This window comes from Cervus elaphus, chromosome 6 (assembly GCF_910594005.1).
Source record: "Cervus elaphus chromosome 6, mCerEla1.1, whole genome shotgun sequence".
In the NCBI taxonomy this organism is placed as follows: domain Eukaryota; kingdom Metazoa; phylum Chordata; class Mammalia; order Artiodactyla; family Cervidae; genus Cervus; species Cervus elaphus.
The window spans coordinates 38,770,114-38,790,623 of record NC_057820.1 but is presented as its reverse complement, the minus strand read 5'-3'; the positions used below and the strand labels follow the sequence as shown (position 1 = coordinate 38,790,623).

Sequence of the window (20,510 nt, the reverse complement as noted above, 5' to 3'; positions counted from 1 at the left end):
TATTTGGTTTCCACTGTTTATTATTATTGTGTCATTTTTTCATTATTATACATAATATTGTACCTAGTACAGATTAGCCTATCTCTGAGGTATGGGTTTTCCAACTGTTATTGCTTGGGACCAAGAATTTCATGTTGTGATTTTAAGGATTATAAATATTTCTAAGATAAATCTGAATATAGTTTATAATATTGAATCAATGTAAAAGGGACTTTTTTTTAGATGTAAGAATCCTAAAAATGACCAAAACCATTAGGAAAGATGATACATGTTAAATTTGTAAAAAACTGAGATTATTTAGCCTGAAGAAGAGAAATGTCATACATATATGGCAAAGGATATTGACCAAATGGTTTCTATAACTACCAAAAACAGAACAAAGTAAAAAGTAAGAAATGATCTTTGGCCCCAATTGTATTACTTTCCTTTAAGATAGAATTGTTGAATATGAGGATATTAAAATAATAAAGTTATCTAAGAAAATTATCTTTCCATGATCAGTTCAGTAGTTCAGTCATGTCCGACTCCTTGTGACCCCATGGACTGTAGCATGCCAGGCTTCAGTGTTCATTACAAACTCTCTTGCTTGCTCAAACTCATGTCCATCGATTCGGTGGTGCCATCCAACCATCTCATCCGCTGTTGTCCCCTTCTCTTCTTGCCTTCAATCTTTTCCAGCATCAGGGTCTTTTCAAATGAGTCAGCTCTTTGCATCAGGTGGCCAAAGTATTGGAGTTTCAGCTCCAACATCAGTCCTTCCAATGAATATTCAGGACTGATTTCTTCTGTGATGGACTGGTTGGATCTCCTTGCAGTCCAAGGGACTCTCAAGAGTCTTCTCCAGTAGCACGGTTCAAAACTATCAATTCTTTGGTGATCAGCTTCCTTTGTGAGCCAACTCTCACATCCATATATGACTAAGAGAATAAAAACATATCTTTGACCAGATGGATCTTTGTTGGCAAAGTAATGACTCTGCTTTTAAATATGCTGTCTAGGTTGGTCATAGCTTTTCTTCCAAGGAGTAAGCATCTTTTAATTTCATGGCTTCAGTCACCATCTATGGTAATTTTGGAGCCCAAGAAAATAAAGTCTGTCACTGTTTCTATTGTTTCCCCATCTATTAGCCATGAAGTGAAGGGACTGGATGCCGTGGTCTTCGTTTTTTGAATGTTGAGTTTGAAGCCAGCTTTTTCACTCTTTCACTTTCATCAAGAGGCTCTTCAGTTCCTCTTTGCTTTCTGCCATAAGGATGGTGTCATCTTATAACTGAGATTATTGATATTTCTCTCAGCAATCTTAATGTCAGCTTGTGGCATCCAGCCCAGCATTTAGCATGATGTACTCTGCATATTCCCTGCTGGCTCAGAGGGTAAAGTGTCTGCCTACAATGTGGGAAACCTGGGTTCAATCCCTGGGATGGGAAGATCCCCTGGAGAAGGAAATGGCAACCCACTCCAGTACACTTGCCTGGAAAATCCCATGGACTGAGATGCCTGGTAGGCTACAGTCCATGGGGTCGCAAAGAGTCAAACATGACTGAGCAATTTCACTTCCACTCTGCATATATGTTAAATAAGCAGGGTGACAGTATATGGCCTTGACGTGCTCCTTTCCCAAATGGAACCAGTTTGTTGTTCCATGTCCGGTTCTAACTGTTTCTTCTTGACCTAAATACAGATTTCTCAGGAGGCAGGTAAGGTGGTCTGGCATTCCACTCTCTTTAAGGATTTTCCACAATTTGTTGTGATCCACACAGTCAAAGGCTTTGGCATATTCCATAAAGCAGAAGTAGATGTTTTTCTGGAACGCTCTCACTTTTTCTATTATTCAATGGATGTTGGCAATTTGATCTCTGGTTCCTCTGCCTTTTCTAAATTCATCTTTTACATCTGCACATTCTTGGTTCATGAACTGTTAAAGCCTTGCTTGGAGAATTTTGCACATTACTTTGCTAGTGTGTGAGATGAGTGCAATTGTGTGGTAGTTTGAACATTCTTTGGCATTGCCTTTTTTTGGGATTGGAATGAACACTGACCTTTTATAGTCCTGTGACCACTGCTGAGTATTCCATATTTGCTGGCATATTGAGTGCAATTCTTTAATAGCATTATCTTTAGGACTTGAAGTAACTCAGCTGAAATTCTATCATTTTCACTCTTTTTGTTCCTAGTTACGCTTCCTAAGGCCCGCTTGACTTCAGACTCCAGGATGCATGGCTCTTGGTGAGAGATCACATCATCGTGGTTATCTGGGTCATGAAGATCTTTTTTGTATAGTTCTTCTGTGTATTCTTGCCACCTCTTCCTAATAAATTTGCTTCTGTTAGGTCCATTCTGTTTCTGTCCTTTATTATGCCCATCTTTGCATGAGATGTTCCCTTGGTATCTCTAATTTTCTTATAGACATCTTTAGTCTTTCACATTCTATTGTTTCCCTCTATTTCTTTGCATTGATCACTGAGGAAGGCTTTCTTATCTCTCCTTGTTGTTCTTTGGAACTCTGCATTCAGATGGGTATATCTTTCCTTTTCTCCTTTGTCTTTAGCATCTCTTCTTTTCTCAGCTATTTTTAAGGCCTCATCAGGCAACCACTTTGCCTTTTTGCATTTATTTTTTCAGGGGATGGTCTTGCTCACTGCCTTATGTACAATGTCTAAAACTTCCGTCCATAGTTCTTCAGGTACTCTGTCTATCAGATCTAATCTCTTGAATCTGTCACTTCCACTATATAATCGTAAGGGATTTGATTTTTGTCATACCTGAATGGTGTATTGTTTTTCACTACTTTCTTCAATTTAAGTCTAATATTTGCAATAAGGAGTTCATGATCTGTGCCACAGTCAGCTCATGGTCTTGTTTTTGCTGACTGTATAGAGCTTCTTCATCTTTGGCTGCAAAGAATGTAATCAGTCTGATTTCAGCATTGGCCATCTGGTGATGTCCATGTGTGGAGTCATCTCTTGTGTTGTTGGAGGCGGGTATTTGCTATGACTAGTGCCTTCTCTTGGAAAAACTCTGTTAGCCTTTACCCTGCTTCATTTTGTATTCCAAGGCCAAATTTGTCTGTTACTCCAGGTATCTCTTGACTTCCTACTTTTGCCTTCCAGTCACCTGTGATGAAAATGACATCTTTTTTCATCTTTCCTTGATAGTTTTTTTTTCATTTTTTTAATGAAAATCCTTTCCCTCAAATCGATCTATAAACTAAACTCTTAGAATGATTTGGCTTCTAGATTCATAATAGTTGCTCAGTCGCAACATACTTAATTGGGCTTTCTCTCATAAAGTAAAAGATAATGAAGACTAAAACCCTTCAGACATTTATCGAGATCTTTTCCTTGCATAATGAATACTGATAGGCAACATTTTTGAGGAAGTGAACTTTCAAATAGCTATTTCCCTAGTAAATGACATCGTCATGTAAATAGCAATTATATTACTAATAATAGGTAAATTTTATGTATCAGGGTCTTTTAGAGAATATGTGCCTATGTTATTTCATCTTTTTCTTCAAATAGTACTGATAAGTAGACACTATTTTTATATTAGTATTAATACCATTAAAGAAATTGAGGCTTAGAGGTACAACAATCCAGCAAAGGCTGTGAATATAGTGAGTAAGAGACCTAGATATAAGGCCAGGTTTCCTCATCCAGTTCTTTTCTTTCCAGTAGCAATGGAATATTGTGTACTGTGCATAATGTGGGAATCACAGCTTCTTAGGTTGAGTTTTTACCAGTTTACTGTGACCTTTTAAATGCCTTAGGTCCCTGGAGAAGGAAATGGCAACCCACTCCAGTATTCTTGCCTGGAAAAGTCCATGGACAGAGGAGCCTGGCAGGCTGCAGTCCATGGTATTACATGACTGAGCGTGTGTGCACGAGGGTGGAGGGAGATGGGTTGGTAGCAATAAAGTGGTAGAACTAAAATAAGTAAATAAGTAAATAAATGCCTTAGGTCTTCCTTTGTCATATTTATAAAATGGAGATAATTATATTACCTATATCATTTGTCAGGTGACTCATGTATAGAAATAGTGCCTAGAATATAATGAGTATTAATAAGCACAAGGGATCAGAGAACAGCTTCAATGGATAAGGGAGAGAAGAAAGCTCTGTTTTGACTGATTGCTTGATATTAAAAAAAAAAAAATCTTTTGAAATATCTACTTTTGATTTGAGTCTTGATGTAATTGAAATAGTCTAAGAAAGGAGAAAGCAAAATGAAATGGTTAAAAGTGTGGGCATTGGGGTTAAATAGGCTTGATTTCTAGTGCAGGTCCTGACAATTACTAACAGATTTCTAGATCTCCATTGCTACATCTTAAAACCAGGACAGAAATGATAGCTACCCTCCTGTTGTTGAGGGGCTTCTGTTGTGGCTCAGATGGTAAAGAATCTGTCTGCAATGCAGGAGACCCGAGTTCAATCCCTGGGTCAGGAAGACACCCTGGGGAAGGCAATGTCTACCTACCCCAGTATTCTTGCCTGGAGAATCCCATGGACAGAGACACCTGGTGGACTACAGTCCATAGGTCACAAAGAGTCAGACATGACTGAGTGATTTAACACTTCACATGATGTTGAGAGGATTAGATGAGTCCCTGCAAAAAGGCTTAGAGCAGGGTCCAGCATGTAATAAAGTTAGGCATTTTATTTATGAATTTACCTGTGTTTTAGAACACATACTGTGGAGGCAATAAACAGTGTGAATTAGTAGAGAATGGGCGATATATTAGTGAAGAACTATGATTGTGCTAAGTCTCTCAGTTCTGTTCAGCTCTTTGCGACCCCATGGACTGTAGCCCGCCAGGCTCCTCTGTCAATGGGATTCTCCAGGTAAGAATACTAGAGTGGGTTGCCATTTCCTACTCCACAAAACTATGATAGACTTCTGTAAATTAAATTTAGCAAAAATGTTATTAAAAATGCCACAGAGCTTACTTAGTGTTTTAAAAAAAAATAAACATATATGGTGAAACATACATATTTGGTCATAAAATTGAAGACAAATATACAGAAGCAATTAAAGGAGTTTTGAAATCATGTGTTAATGTAGAAAGTATTTTGAGGATGTATTTTCTTTTATGCTACAAGCATATATTTGAAAGTGCTATTTTTATTATATGTATGTAAGCAAAAAAGGTTACGTTCTAGTAGTTCTGTTGTAATATATCCCAGGGTCTATTGTTAGTGTCTATTTTTAAAGTTTGTAGAGACATTTACCAATGACAAGCTCATGTTCCTGTATTTTAATTCAGAGCATGACATTGACACCAGTGTCTGAGGACTAGACCTTAACTACTTTTTCTCTGATTTATAATTCTGTATTGTTAGTACAACTGCCTAGCATGAAGAATTTAAAATATTTCTTTTGCTGCTGCTGCTGCTAAGTTGCTTCAGTCATGTCCGACTCTGTGCGACCCCATAGACGGCAGCCCACCAGGCTCCCCTGTCCCTGGGATTCTCCAGGCAAGAATACTGGAGTGGGTTGCCATTTCCTTCTCCAATGCATGAAAGTGGAAAGTGAATGTGAAGTCGCTCAGTCGTGTCCAACTCTCAGCGACCCAATGAACTGCAGCCTACCAGGCTCCTCCATCCCCGAAGTGGGTCGCCATTGCCTTCTCTGTAAAATATTTCTTTTAGAACTTTATATTGGATGCATGTTAGAATTACAGTTTCTCTATTTAAAGTTTGTCAATACTATGCATTTTTATATCTAAATTTTATATGATATAGTCTTACTCCAGAAGACTGATGATATTAATATCAATTTAAATATTTTATAATAGGCATAATATAAAATATCAGAAGTGATTACTTAATGTTCTGGTTTGTTTACTAATAAATAATGCAATGATATCTATATTTTGTCTAGATCCCTGAGACAAGGGTCCCAATTTAAAAAAATCTACAGCTCGTGGTATTTGAATATTTAGGTTTTTTTTTTTTTAATGTTTGAAAAAGAATGTTTCCCTTTGTTTACTCTGGCAAGTTTTTTTCTTGTAGTGGTGCTCACTTATTTCTTGAAATCACTAGAATTGTAAGCTCATAACTTATGATGCCCAGCATGATATAAGCATGTCTTTTACTTCTGTCCTTTTTGAATGCTGTAGAGCTATTTTATCTTTTGACTCTACCATTTAGTATTTATCTCATGTTTTGTAAGTTTTACATTCTCTATGCTGCAGATTCTTCATCTGTTGAATGGTGGTACTCTTCTTTACTTTGTAAGTTAAAATTTAAAAAAATAAAATAAAGACTTACATACATAAAACATGCAGTGTAACATTTATGGCCTTCATAGCAAAAAATAATTTGTGCCTATTATGTGCTGAAAAGGGTTCCAGGTTTTTCATATCATTTATTTAAAATCTTCTCAATAACATTTTAAGATACTTTAAGATAGCTCATTTCCCAGTTTTACAGGTGAACAAATAGGAACACAAACAACTTAAATTAATGCACTTATTGTCAGAGTCAGAATTTGTAATTGAGTAGCCTGGTTCCAGAGCATATACTTTATGCTTCTTTCTTTGTTTTTTTTTTTTTTTTTACTGTTATTACATAGATATTTCATATATTGTATATATAATTTATGATAAATAATTGGGGGTGTAATAAATCACTCAGTGATATATCCTATCTTCTATAGGTTTATCATGTGGTGCTTGAAATATGAAAAAGAGTATACAGAACAAGATGATATTATGCTTATCTTATATAAAACCCTATTGTGCATTTTTGCTGCTTTCAGTTCTTTTTCTAAAAAACAAGATATTTACCTTGTGTTTTTGAATATTTATTTACACACGTTTCCTCCATTGGGTGTGGAGCTTCTTAGTAAGCCAGGTTCTCATTTTTTATTTTGTATCACACATAATAACGTAGTGACTACTACCCAGTAGATTTTGAATACATTTTGTAGGATGAATGAGTGAACAAGGAAATGAAGCCATTAACATAAATGGAGAATTAGGAAAGTACAGTCTAAATGTTTCTCATGATATGTATAATACAAACAGGTTGGAGTTTGAAATGGGGACATTTGCTAGATAACCAAAATGCAATAATAATACTAATGGTTACTGTAATGTCACTTGCAGTAGTCTTTTCATGAATAACCACACCTTGATGCTATCAAGTTTTGAACAGCTGTATTTTGGGTAATGTTGTAGTAGACGTAATACACAGTAACTGTGCACCCATGTTCTTAAAATGATGAAATGGTTGAATGGCATCACTGACTCTATGGATATGAGTCTGAGCAAGCTCTGGGGGTTGGTGAAGGACAGGGAAGCCTGGTGTGCTGTTGTCTATGGGGTTCCAAAAAGTTGGACATGACTGAGCAACTGAATGTCGTTTTTCTTAAAACCATTCTAGCAAATATGATAAGCCTTACTTTAGCCTTAGGTTGTATTTCTAGAGGGAACATTAAGCAGCAGAATATTCTCTAAATAACAAGAAAACAAAAAACAAAAAAGACAAATACTTGTCTGGTCAAGGAAATGAAAGATAAAATATAAGCTGATATCATTATACCAAGCCATTAAACACTGGTTAAAATATGATTTTCATGCAGATGCCACTGCCTAGGTATCCTAACTGAAGTTGGTTGTTCTAAACAGGAGAGGGGGGAAAAAGCCACTTTTAGTCTTGAGTTTACTTGACAACTTGACTTTGGAGATGACAATGCCAAAAGCTACAAAACTTCAATCTACCACTGGAAGTTTGACTGACTTTTCTAAAATGTAAAAATCTGTATTTTAGCTCTACAGAGACTGCTGAAAAGACCAGTATTCTGGGAATTAAACACTTCTAGAGGAGCCTCTCAGCAAAGACAGGCTACTTGGTGCTCAAGATCATTTGGACTAAACTACATCAAAAGAAGAACTGCACCCTCCACGTCCCGCAGACACTTCTGTGTCCTCGCTGCCACCTTGCCGTACCTTTTCAGGTGGCACAGGGATAGTTTGCTGCCATCCTCTTGCATGTCAGAAACTCTCAGTTTTGGGATCAGCCAAAGTTTTGAAGGGGTATTTCATGGTAGCAAGTCTAAAATTGCTTCTGCTTCAGAACTAAGAGCAATTCCTAGAACTCCTCAACTTTTGCCCCACGATATTTTTTGTCTAAAGTGTATGTGTGTATGTTTGTGCTTAGCTGTGTCTGACTCTGCAACCCCGTGGGGTGTAGTCCACCACAATCCTGTGTCCTTGGGATTTTCCATGCAAGAATACGGGAGTGGGTTGCCATGTTCTTTTCCATAGTATCTTCCTGACCCAGGGATTGAGTCTCTTGCATCCCCTGCATTGACAGGTGAATTCTTTGCCATTGTGCCTCCTGGGAGGTGCCTAAAGTGTGAAGTGTAGAACAGTTAGTATCCTTAGAAGTTGCAAATGTTAACCCCAAAACTATTTTTCCTTCTCTTTCTCTCTTGCTCCCAAAAAAACATTAAAAAATTCTTATTTCTGTTTTGTAAGAATTCTATATAATGGCTGCAAAAGTTTCAACACATGCTGAATATAAATTCATGAGAACCATGATGAAGGGAGGTTTAGGAAAGCTATTATCCTAATTGTGTTATGAAGTTCATTCAGTTTCTCAACAAATTAGGCTACTTATTGAATAACTGATTTGAATGAAAGTTTACAATTTATAATATGATGAAATGCCAGATGATTTTTCCTAAAAGTATGGTAGTAATTTTAGGGGGAGAAAATTCATTTTATTTTATTTTTTAAAAAGAGATAATGGTACTTAATAACTTTATTTTAAAACAACTCTTCTCCTTCCAAATTGTATAGAGACACTAGAAATGCTGAAAAGTTTCGAGATTTCTATAAAGCCATAATTTTATGGAACATTTAAGTGTCAGTTGTTTTGACCAGCTTTACCATTAGACACATAAACATCAGTGCCTATTCACACACAGTAAAGGCACAGTTGGAATGTAGCCTGTTTTCGTGCTGTCTGTGCTGAGTTTTAATAGTACCTCTGCATCTATTTTTCCCAGTGGAAAATGACTGCATGTCACATTGTAGTTTTTTTTTTTTTAAATAACTACTGTATAATAAAATATAGCCTTGATAAATAGCATCTAAGCAAATAAAGCAGATTTGGACTGAATCCATTTTGCCTTCATCACTCAGGCTTTTAAGTAGTTGTGTATCCTAAATTGGTTTAATTGGATCAAGTTGCATTTGCAGTGAAGTTGAGAAAGATTTTATTTTTACTTATTGTTTAGGTAATGTTTTCAGTATAGTTTCCTCTATACTCCACTGTGTTTGTCCAGATTGTAATGTAAATTGCACTTTAAGGTAGTTGACATCTTCAGCTATTTTTTTTTTTCTTTTCTGTTGTTACTATTATTATTGTTATTCCTAATGAAGGAAAGAAAGTGAAGTTGCTCAGTCCCTCAGTCGTGTCTTGACTCTTTGTGACCCCATGGACTGTTTGTTGCCTACCAGGCTCCTCCTTCCATGGGATTTTCCAGGCAAGAACAGTGGCGTGGGTTGCCATTTCCTTCTCCAGGGGATCTTCCCGACCCAGGGATCGAACCTGGGTCTCCCGCATTGTAGGCAGACGCTTTACCATCTGAGCCACCAGGGAAGATTCCTAATGCTGGTAATTAAATAGCTCCAAAGCAGGGTGTTGTACATTGTTAAGAATTTGCACAATAGCTCTGAGTGTCCTGGGAGCAAGAATAATGTTTAATTAGATTTTGTAGCTGTTAGCTAACTCAGCATCAGATTTTCTGTGGTTTTGTATATTGGATTGATTATTGAATGAAAATGACTATGAATAGTTTTCTTAGTTAAAATCTAAATATATAATTAGGTTTGCTTTATAATATATTTAAAATTTCCATACACTTTAATGTAAAATTACAAAGTGAAATATAAAATTTAATTTTGTGGGTGAAAAATGATTCCATCCGTTTTTCAAGCCCTTTCTTACTTACTCTTCCAGAAATACCTTATTCATCTTTGGTCTTGATTTTTAACTATAATAACCATAGCCTGCTATGTTTGCAATTATAATAGGTATATCATAGTCATATAAGAGGGAATAGATATATGACTGTGTTTTCTATAAGGCATGGTCATTTAGTTCTAAATGCTGTTTGAAGGAATGAAAAACATTAAAAACTTTATTTTCATTTAATAGTTAAAGGTCAATTTATATTTGCATATTTTATCACATATGAATTTGGGAACTTAAGTTTGTTAAGAGGAAAATTAGAGGAAAATACAAAATTTTTGTATGAACAGTTAGTATTAATATTTCCTGTATGTTTCACCTCCTGAAAGCATAATTTATAGTAAATTGATTGTATTCAGTAACAATGGAGACTAAAATCAATTCCAAGTAAAATTTAAAAGCTCAATATTTTAATTCAGTGATTTTCATTGTGTTATAGTCTTTGACGTGTTAATCTGAAAAGTACTGTTTGGTTTGATCAACCTTACTTTTTAAAGATTTGTGTTGATTGCTTGCAAGCAACATGTATTACTTTTAAGAGATCTGTGAATAAATATGCTTTCTGCCTGTCTCCTCCCAAAATCCCAACTAATTAAAAAAAAATTTTGCCTGGACAGTATTTAGAAGGAGTGATATGAATTTCCCCCTTCATGGGTATGTGGTATTTAAATAGCTTAAAATGTGGGTTTATATGCTTTTCTTTTGATATACATAATATATATAAATAAAATAGATATGCTTAAAATCATGTCTTGAAAAGGCATGGACAAAACACACTTATGTGTATACATATCCTTTAAACTTTATCAAGGGTGTTAGCTTTTACTTGTATTTAACACTAGCATAGTTTGACCTTACTGAATTGAACATGAATAAAAATGCAGTTGTGTAGAAATCTGATTTGGGTATTGTGTTCTTTGCAGAGAAAAGCTTCTGAAAATTGGAAGCAACCCCCATCTGATAAAAATGGCAGAGCTCCAAATGTTTGATACTTTGAATAAAACCATTTCGAACTTCTCTGTAGGTAGATTTCAGTTTGCCTTGGAGCTTTGGGTGTTTGTGGTGGTGGTTAGTCGGTGAATGCCACAGTGCTGCCTCTACTTCTGATTTCTACCTGACGGACCCCATAGAACACAAATAATAAGAGTTGACTGAAGGCCTCTCTGTGGGTCAGGCTCATTGAGTTTTAGTGCACTGTATTTTCTTTTACAACATATTTCTTGATTAAGGACTGTTTGTTAGATTGATCTGATTTCCAGATGGTGGAGTCTCAGATAAGGAACTTATTTCAGTGGCATATAATGTACATCGCTTTAAAGATCTCAGTGCTCAAAATTTTCTGCTTGAAATCTTACACAAAGTGAGGAATAAAGCTATAGGCAGTGTAAGAATGGGACAGAAAAAAAAAATATAAAGGAGAAAGCAGAGCAGTGTGGTGCAATGGAAATCTGATATTTGATATGTAAGCTAATCTCTTTTGGTCCCGAAGCCAGATTTTTCTTTTTTTTTCCTCTTGTGAGAAGCATTTCTTTCTTTTTCTTTCTTTCTGCTTTTTGATCCCATACTCTGCCCTTTGCACAGTTGGAATGTCCCCAAAAGGCTTTGGCAGAGGTCACTTCTCAGAAGCTTTTTAAACTTTAGTTAGAATACATTTATTGATTTTTTTTAATGACCAGTGGAATGAGAATTTTTGGAAAAAGCTCATCTGAGATTCAATGTCTGACTTGGCAGTCCGAACTCTTTTAAACCTTTGAGAACACTTCATTAGACGCCAGGTCTTCATCGTTAGTAAAACTCTGTGTGGATTCTGGCATATTGGATTTTCCTTGGGATTGATAGCAGCTGACAATTTGGCTCCACAGACATTGGAGATAAAAATCATTTTTCTGGAGCTAACAGTCAGAAGCTGCATAAGTATATGAAAGTTCTGTAACACTTTTAAAAAAAATTCAATCATGTGTGTGTTGACACTATTTCATAGAAAGAGTGGCACACTAACTTGTTCTTAGACTCTTTTCCTTATTTATAATCATTTGAAGTTAAGCTGTTTTGTTTGTCTAAATTAACCATGAAGGGAAAGTACATTTTTGTCAACTGAAAACCTGATAACTAAGAATAGGATAGTGCTTAAAGGAAAATATCTTTTTATATTTCAGCATTTCTGCTTCAGTGTGCTTTTTGTTAAAGTTTTTTGTTAAAATTTTCAACATGAGATAAAACATGACAAATTTTTCTACACCCATATTTCTGAGATAATTCTCAGAAATTTACTCAAGTTAATACCATTCTAACACTCATGCTTCATGTTAGGCTCTAGTGTCTGCTTGACTGGTATCAAAGGTAATGAGATGTATTGATTGAAGGGTATTTAAATAATATACATTGAAAGTTGATTATTATGCATTGTATTAAAATGTTATTTGGAGATCATTTAAATAGCAAATATCTGCAATATATTCAAAATGAATGAATTCATATGCAACCATTCAAAAATACATATAAAGAATAAGGTGACTGTACTTTTTTCTTTTTGTAATCCACCTTTAAAAGGACACATTATGAGCTTTAAAATGTATATTCAAAGAAGCAGTAGCAATCAGTATCACTTGATTGAGGTATATATTTTGAAAATTAATTCTGTATAATTTAGGAATCATAGTTTCATATTTTAAAAAGAATTCTGAGACCACATTTTTTCTAACTCCTATGTTTAAAACATTTGTTATTCAAAATTTGATATTATATATAGCTGCTGAAGTTGAAATAAATGGACATGGATCTAAATAATCCTCTTTTTAATAAAAATTCTTGGGTAATCAATTATTGTATATTTCATTACTTATAATGCAAACTGGTCAAATTATTTTGTACTGCTCTGTTAGAGACCATATAAATATGTATATTTTTTTTAACAACTTATACTTCATGATATAAGTAATGAAGTGGATTTTAGAGTATTCTACCAGAAAATTATTATTTAAAAGTATATAGAGTAGGCACTTTTTACTATAAATGACAGAAGCTAGATAACGCCTATCATTATAGAACTTGCAAATCATGATTAGGAAGCAAATATGTGTTATTATGGTTAAAACATAACCATTTTTGAGGGTTAGAAAGAGATTACATTGGATGATGTTTTTTATATTGATAACTTGAAAGCTATTTCTCAAGAAGAGAATGCAAAGAATATTCATTGCTTAGGAAATAATCTTCCTAGAACTCCACCAACTCTTCTTAGGGTTAGAGCAATGGGCTGCTGACTACTTGTAATGCAGAAGTGTTAAAGGGAAAGCAGGAAGCCCTGCAGACCTCAGCCATTAATCCATCTTCCCTACACAGAGTTTCTATTATGAATTGAGTCCTTTATAGTATTGGTTCTAACCTTCAATAGTCACATCTGTTGTGTATTTTACCAACTTTTCTCCCATCATAGGAACTTTCTCATTTTTCCTGTAAGCAATAGAGTGCTTGAACTCCTTTTGACGGTGAATTATTCACAGCAGGTCATGTTTTCTTCCTTATGCCATAGGGTGATAGCCGCAGAGTTCCTTACATAGGAACAAGCTAAAGCATCTATGACTCAGTGGGCCAAGCCCTAAGGAGGAGGTACCTGTGGGTGTGAAAACTCTTGCCTTTTAGTATCATAATCAAGGCCAAAAGAATGCAGTGAAAGCAGACCCATGGAGGAATTACCACTCAAATGCAATGCCTTAACCCAGACGAGAGTTTTGGTATGATATATGCCATGAACTTTTGATTATTCAGGAATTTACCATTTCTGTGGGGCAGAAACAATCTTTGTGTGTAATTGAATTACAGACAAAGTAAAAGGCCTATTCTTTGGTTTTGATTTTAATAAATAAAAACTGTTCTCTGTAAGAAATTTGTACACACTGTTCTAATCCTTTATATTAACCACAGAGACGAGGTATACAGTGGACACTAATAAAGAGTTTTCCCTTCCCTTCCATGTGTCTGTTTATCCTATACTATTCTACTTTATCTTATCTAACAATCCTATTCTCTATATGTAGGCAACCAATGTATTTGTCACCATAATATTTCTTCCTTTGTCTTGTTTTAGTTATAATTTACTTTTTATTCATCTAAACAAAATGTAAGAAATTCAGCATTTGATCAGTAAAAATGTTGGATGATATATTGATCTTTGAAGATTATTCTCTATTTTGCATTATCTGTGTACTTTTCCCCTAATAAACTATGAGTTGTCATGTACTGTATATAATTTATATCCTTTGTAGATCTGTTGACTGTTCCAAAAAACATGTTATATTTTTTTTTCATGGGGAAGAAGTTTATGACTAATTTATTCACATTAAAAATGAAGACACTTTTGGGCTAGAAAAGACATGAAAATTTTTTTAACATAAAATAACTAGTGGGAGTGTATTCATCTTAACATTGGTCTTTGGTCAACATTATCCCTTCTTTCCTTTATTTTTCTCTCAGTTTTGTTAAGTTTGCATTTAGTTTGCTCTTCTTTTCTTCTATTTAAGGTGTCAGCTTTAGTTATTGATATGGAAACTTCTTTTGTAATATAGGTGTTTAAAACTATGTATTTGCTTTTAAGTGGTACTTTAGCTACAATCCATAAATTTTGTCATGTTGTGTTTTAGTTTTCCTTAGTTGAAAGTATTTTTAAATTTCTCTTGTGATTTATTCTTTGATGCATTGGATGTTTAGAAAAATTTTAAAAATTTCCAAATACCAGAGATTTTCCAAACTTCTTTCTTTTTTTATTTTTATTTTAATTTTGTTTTGGTTTGACAACTGACTTTGTATAGTTTTCAGTTCTTTTAAATTAGGAAAAAGATGGTGAAATTCCCAGGTGTAAATGCCACAGCATCCCTACTGTTCTTACCAAAAGTAGAGTAGTTTTTCTGGCTTAAGCACCTAATCTGTTGTATAACTAGTCAATTTCCAAACTCCTGAAATAGATAAATTTTGACACTATTTTTATAATTGATTTAGAAGTCTCCCTTAAGACACTCTTCTTTCTATGTGCTAAGTCACTTCAGTTGTGTCTGACTCGGTGTGACTGTGTGTACAGTAGCCCACCCAGCTCCTCTGTCCATGGAATTCTCCAGGCAAGAAGAGTGGGTTGCCATTTCCTATGTCAGGGGATCTTCCTGACCCAGGGATGGAGCCCATGTCTCTTAATGTCTCCTGCATTGGCAGGCAGGTTCTTTACCACTAGCGCCACCTGGGAATTCTCCTTTCTACAATGGCATACATTCTTGAGTCCTTAAACTATCACGTGTGAAAAATATGGTGCATTTAGAACTAAACTTTGCACTCAGTTTAAAATGCACCATGAGTTTAGAGATGTGTTTGTACACAAAGTATTCAGGCTAAATTCATGGGGTTTACATTAACAAGGTACTCTATCTTAGCTATATTCTGTCTGAGGAGCCAGCCAGCAACCCAAGCTGGCTGATGGAAAAATTCTATTTAATGGTGTAGACAGTGTCAAAAAGACTCTATGGAAAATAATAGGGACTTTTTTTGGATTAGTGAGGAAAATGAGGTCTTAGATTATTCTTGCAGATAGATTTAAGAGAGGGATAGATGGTACTCCAAGAATATCAAGTCCTGTTGCAGTATGACAGATGGAGGGGCCAGTGATGACAACATGTAATAACAGGTGGCCAAACTAAGTATCCGATACTTTGGATTCCTAGCCATGATAATCTTTATGAGTTGCCTTTTCTAATCTGTAAAATAGGAATTTTTTTTTTTTTTTTTTTGGTCTCTGCCTGCTTCATGTGGCTGGGATAATTATGATACTGGAAATAGAGGTGAAAAACAAATCTAAACACTCCACAGAGAGAATAATATAGTAGTACATAGTAATGGTCATCCATAAGGGCTTAAGTAGAAAATATTTGAAGATAACTCATAGACTAGTAGATTGAGAGACTGAAAGATAGTAGTTGGAAAAATGATTTGAATAATATGATCTCATGGAGGTAGAATGTCAATAGTGTTGTACTGTATCTATTTATAAAGCTTAATCTTATATTTTTTTAACTTCCAAACAATTTGAAATGATAGATATGAAGACTATATACTTCCTTTTACAGTAAGATAATAAATTGTGGTACCCAGTGTTTATTTGTTTAATTTAAAAATGAATTGAGCTCTAACTCTCATAGATAAAAATTTGCCTTATGATAATTTCTTTGATTTATTGTATTTTTATATGAATCTAAGTTCTCATTGACCTTTTAAAAATATCCCTCATCTTAGGCTGCAGACCATCTATTAACTGACACTAAAATGATCTTTTAAAAATATGTTTGTGCATATCACTTCTTTATCACTTCATGAACCTTTCCTGGACAGTTGAGTAGGAGTTGTCAAGTACTTTTGAATTAATGTCACACAAGGATATGGTGGCATTATAATAAAATGTCATTTCATCTTAATTCCAGACTGATTTTTACTGAGATTTCCTGGGGAATCTCATTTAAATATCAGAATATGAATATATCTTCTAAAAGTCATGAATCTTAGGAAATTCTGAGATGACTATTTCCTGAAAAATTCATTTAAGGAAGCCTGTTTTCTGTCTTTCATTGTAAATGTGCTCTTAACATATATGGATAGTAATAATCAGTATAATGCTGTTTGAATAGCTTGAGGGTTTAGACTGTGAATCTGGAATATTTGTAAGCAAATTCTAATTTTACCATTCAGTGTCTCAGAATATTTATTTGTAAAATAAAGAACATAACATTTATACCAACCTCAGAAAATTTTTCTAAAGTTTAAGCAGAATATAAAATTTTACTGTATTTAAATATTTTTTAAGTTCACTGACAATATTAATTGTTCAGAAAATAGTGTTTAAAGTTTAAAAATGTTTTTAAAAAGTCTTAAGAATATAAAGTCAAACTTAACTCTCTTCCCCTTCCTCTCTTTTTCTCATTTTGTTCTTAGTTTCCATTGAGAACAAAATGTAAACTCTGTAAGTGATATTTTTGTCTGTTTGGTTCATTCCTGAATCCATAGTACCTAGATCAGTGCCTTTACACAGGATAAATACTTAATTACTTTTGGAAGGAAAGAAGGAAAGAAGGGAGAAAAGAAAGAAGCTAGTCTATTTTTTAAACTTGCTGTCTCAGGATCAGAAGATTTATCTTTAACTTTCATGTCTTTATCTTGTGTTTTTTTAAATTAGAGACTCAAACTTTATTGTTATGTTATTTTCCATTTTGATATATTTGTGTTTGTTTACATTTTATCAACAGCAGGGTCTAATTTAACTTTATTTTTTAATTTAAGCAATCTAGTATTCATATCCAAGTACTTCATCTAACTAACTCTTACAACTGACAATTTCAATAATTGCTCATGAATTGGTTTTTTTTTTTTTTTTTTTCCCATTTTATTTTTTTATTTTTTATTTTTTTTTTTTTAATTTTTTTATTAGTTGGAGGCTAATTACTTCACAACATTTCAGTGGGTTTTGTCATACATTGATATGAATCAGCCATAGATTTACACTTATTCCCCATCCCGATCCCCCCTCCCACCTCCCTCTTCACCCGACTCCTCTGGGTCTTCCCAGTGCACCAGGCCCGAGCACTTGTCTCATGCATCCCACCTGGGCTGGTGATCTGTTTCACCATAGATAGTATACATGCTGTTCTTTTGAAACATCCCACCCTCACATTCTCCCACAGAGTTCAAAAGTCTGTTCTGTATTTCTGTGTCTCTTTTTCTGTTTTGCATATAGGGTTATCATTACCATCTTTCTAAATTCCATATATATGTGTTAGTATGCTGTAATGTTCTTTATCTTTCTGGCTTACTTCACTCTGTATAATGGGCTCCAGTTTCATCCATCTCATTAGGACTGATTCAAATGAATTCTTTTTGACAGCTGAGTAATATTCCATGGTGTATATGTACCACAGCTTCCTTATCCATTCATCTGCTGATGGGCATCTAGGTTGCTTCCATGTCCTGGCTATTATAAACAGTGCTGCGATGAACATTGGATTAAAGATCTAAATGTAAGACCAGAAACTATAAAACTCCTAGAGGAGAACATAGGCAAAACACTCTCTGACATAAATCACAGCAAGATCCTCTATGACCCACCTCCCAGAATATTGGAAATAAAAGCAAAAATAAACAAATGGGATCTAATGAAACTTAAAAGCTTTTGCACTACAAAGGAAACTATAAGTAAGGTGAAAAGACAGCCGTCAGATTGGGAGAAAATAATAGCAAATGAAGAAACAGACAAAGGATTAATCTCAAAAATATACAAGCAACTCCTGAAGCTCAATTCCAGAAAAATAAATGACCCAATCAAAAAATGGGCCAAAGAACTAAACAGACATTTCTCCAAAGAAGACATACAGATGGCTAACAAACACATGAAAAGGTGCTCAACATCACTCATTATTAGAGAAATGCAAATCAAAACCACAATGAGGTACCATTACACGCCAGTCAGGATGGCTGCTATCCAAAAGACTACAAGCAATAAATGCTGGAGAGGGTGTGGAGAAAAGGGAACCCTCTTACACTGTTGGTGGGAATGCAAACTAGTACAGCCACTATGGAAAACAGTGTGGAGATTCCTTAAAAAACTGGAAATAGAACTGCCATATGACCCAGCAATCCCACTTTTGGGCATACACACTGAGGAAACCAGATCTGAAAGAGACATGAATTGGTTTTTATATAACTTTTATTTTTGGATAGGGAAAGTTCATTTTTAATAATGTTTTCTCGTGAACATTGAGTTCCTATTTTAATGCTATCAGATTTGTAAAATATTTACTTTAAAAATATACCTTCTTTTTACAGAAAAGAAAGACCCCAAAACAAATGGAACTGACCCCAAAAGTATATTTTTAAAGTAAATATTTTGCAAATTTGATAGCATTAAAATAGGAATTTGATGTTCATCAGAAAATATTATTAAAATTAGTGAAACGACAGGCCACAAGTAGAAGGTATTTGTACCACTTAACCAACAAAAGATTACTTTCAGAATTAGTATATAACCCTAAAAGTCAATAAGGGAAAAACAAAAGAAAGTTTATGGAAGTCATGAGTAGACACTTTATATAGTAAATGTGAAAGGTCAATGAAATACTGCAGTGATACTCAGTTAATTGTATTTATATAAATTTTGAACACTAATGAAAACATGTCAATATAAACACATTGAGCTGTTATAGCCTCCATGAGTGTTTTCCTTCAAAGTAATCACTTTGATCAAAAATAACTGTAGCAACTCTTCTTTTAAAACTCCCTTTAGACCTGTTTACTAATTAGAAAGGAAATTCAGCCTTGTTGCTTTATACTGAGGACAGTGTTATTTGGTCTGGTATCTCTGTTTGCTTCTCCAGTCCCTCTGTCAGGTCTGTTTGTTTCGCTCGCTTGGTTCTTGTCTTATTACAGCAAAGATTTGAAATGGTGGACTGAAGGGTTTAAACCAGCAGGGAAGTTACAGCTCAGTTGCAGCTCACGCAGGCAGAACTTTTGTTAAACAGACCCCACCAAGACATGGGAGCAGGCCAACCTTGAAGGACTCATGATCTCTCTTGGTCTCCTTTTTCACGCTTCAAACCTCATTCTCTTGGTTGTGCACTGTGTAAAATGGGACTTGTACCCATCACCACTCAGGAAAGGGAATGCAAACGGGCTGACTGACAGTTGCGAGTTAAATAACAGCAGGCTCTGTTGTGCGAGTCTTCCCAAAATTCAGTCTGCTATAATCAGATGTATTTATGTATAGAATATTTATGAACCCTTAATGGGCTCCTAGCTGCCTAAGGTTACTTGAGGAAGCACCCGTAGTTAGTTTGTATCTACTGTGTGCCTAGGGCCCACATGCAATAGTTGGAAAAGACTCTGTGGGTTTTTTTTTTTTTTTTTTTTTGTAGCATTATCTGTGAGCTCTCCTGGGCGTGTCTGGGATGGGTTTTAAAGATCAGCTTTGCAGTCCTTTTCCGCTAGGCCACTCCTTGTTGCTTATGCCTAACATGAGTTGATGTTCATTGAAGAAAACAGCCGGTCCCATTGCTTTCATGTTTTTAAATCGAAACAAAATATAATGCTTCTATTAGTGAATATTTTTCCACTAGCTTGTTTTCATATGTATCTGATGGTAATCAATAATGTCTGCAAAGGAAAACTCAACTTTAATTTTATGCTAATGGCTTTCTGCCTATAACTAATTCTTTATCTATTTGAGGGACAAGATACTAGAATAGATAATAGCTTTTGTCATTGTTTTGGCATGTACATGATTACTTAACCTCTGCTAATAGCACAATACTAACAGCATAAAGAATACCAAATATCATAATAATTGAAATAGGTGATGCTTGTATAAAGCATTAAATGGACTCACTGTAAAGTTCAGAAATTGAACTTGTTGCATGACACTGAAAATGCTGAAATACCAAAAGAAATACCTTGGAGGACATTATTCCTTTTAAAAATTTATATATATATATGTGTGTGTGTGTGTGTT

The 20,510-nt window shown here is 34.7% G+C and overlaps 1 protein-coding gene across 12 annotated transcripts in view; it reads left to right on the top strand.

Moving 5' to 3' along the window:
* The window catches only part of ADGRL3 (adhesion G protein-coupled receptor L3), a 923,733-nt gene that overhangs the window by 191,414 nt on the left and 711,809 nt on the right, over positions 1–20,510 (top strand). The gene's annotated exons all lie outside the window — the stretch shown is intronic.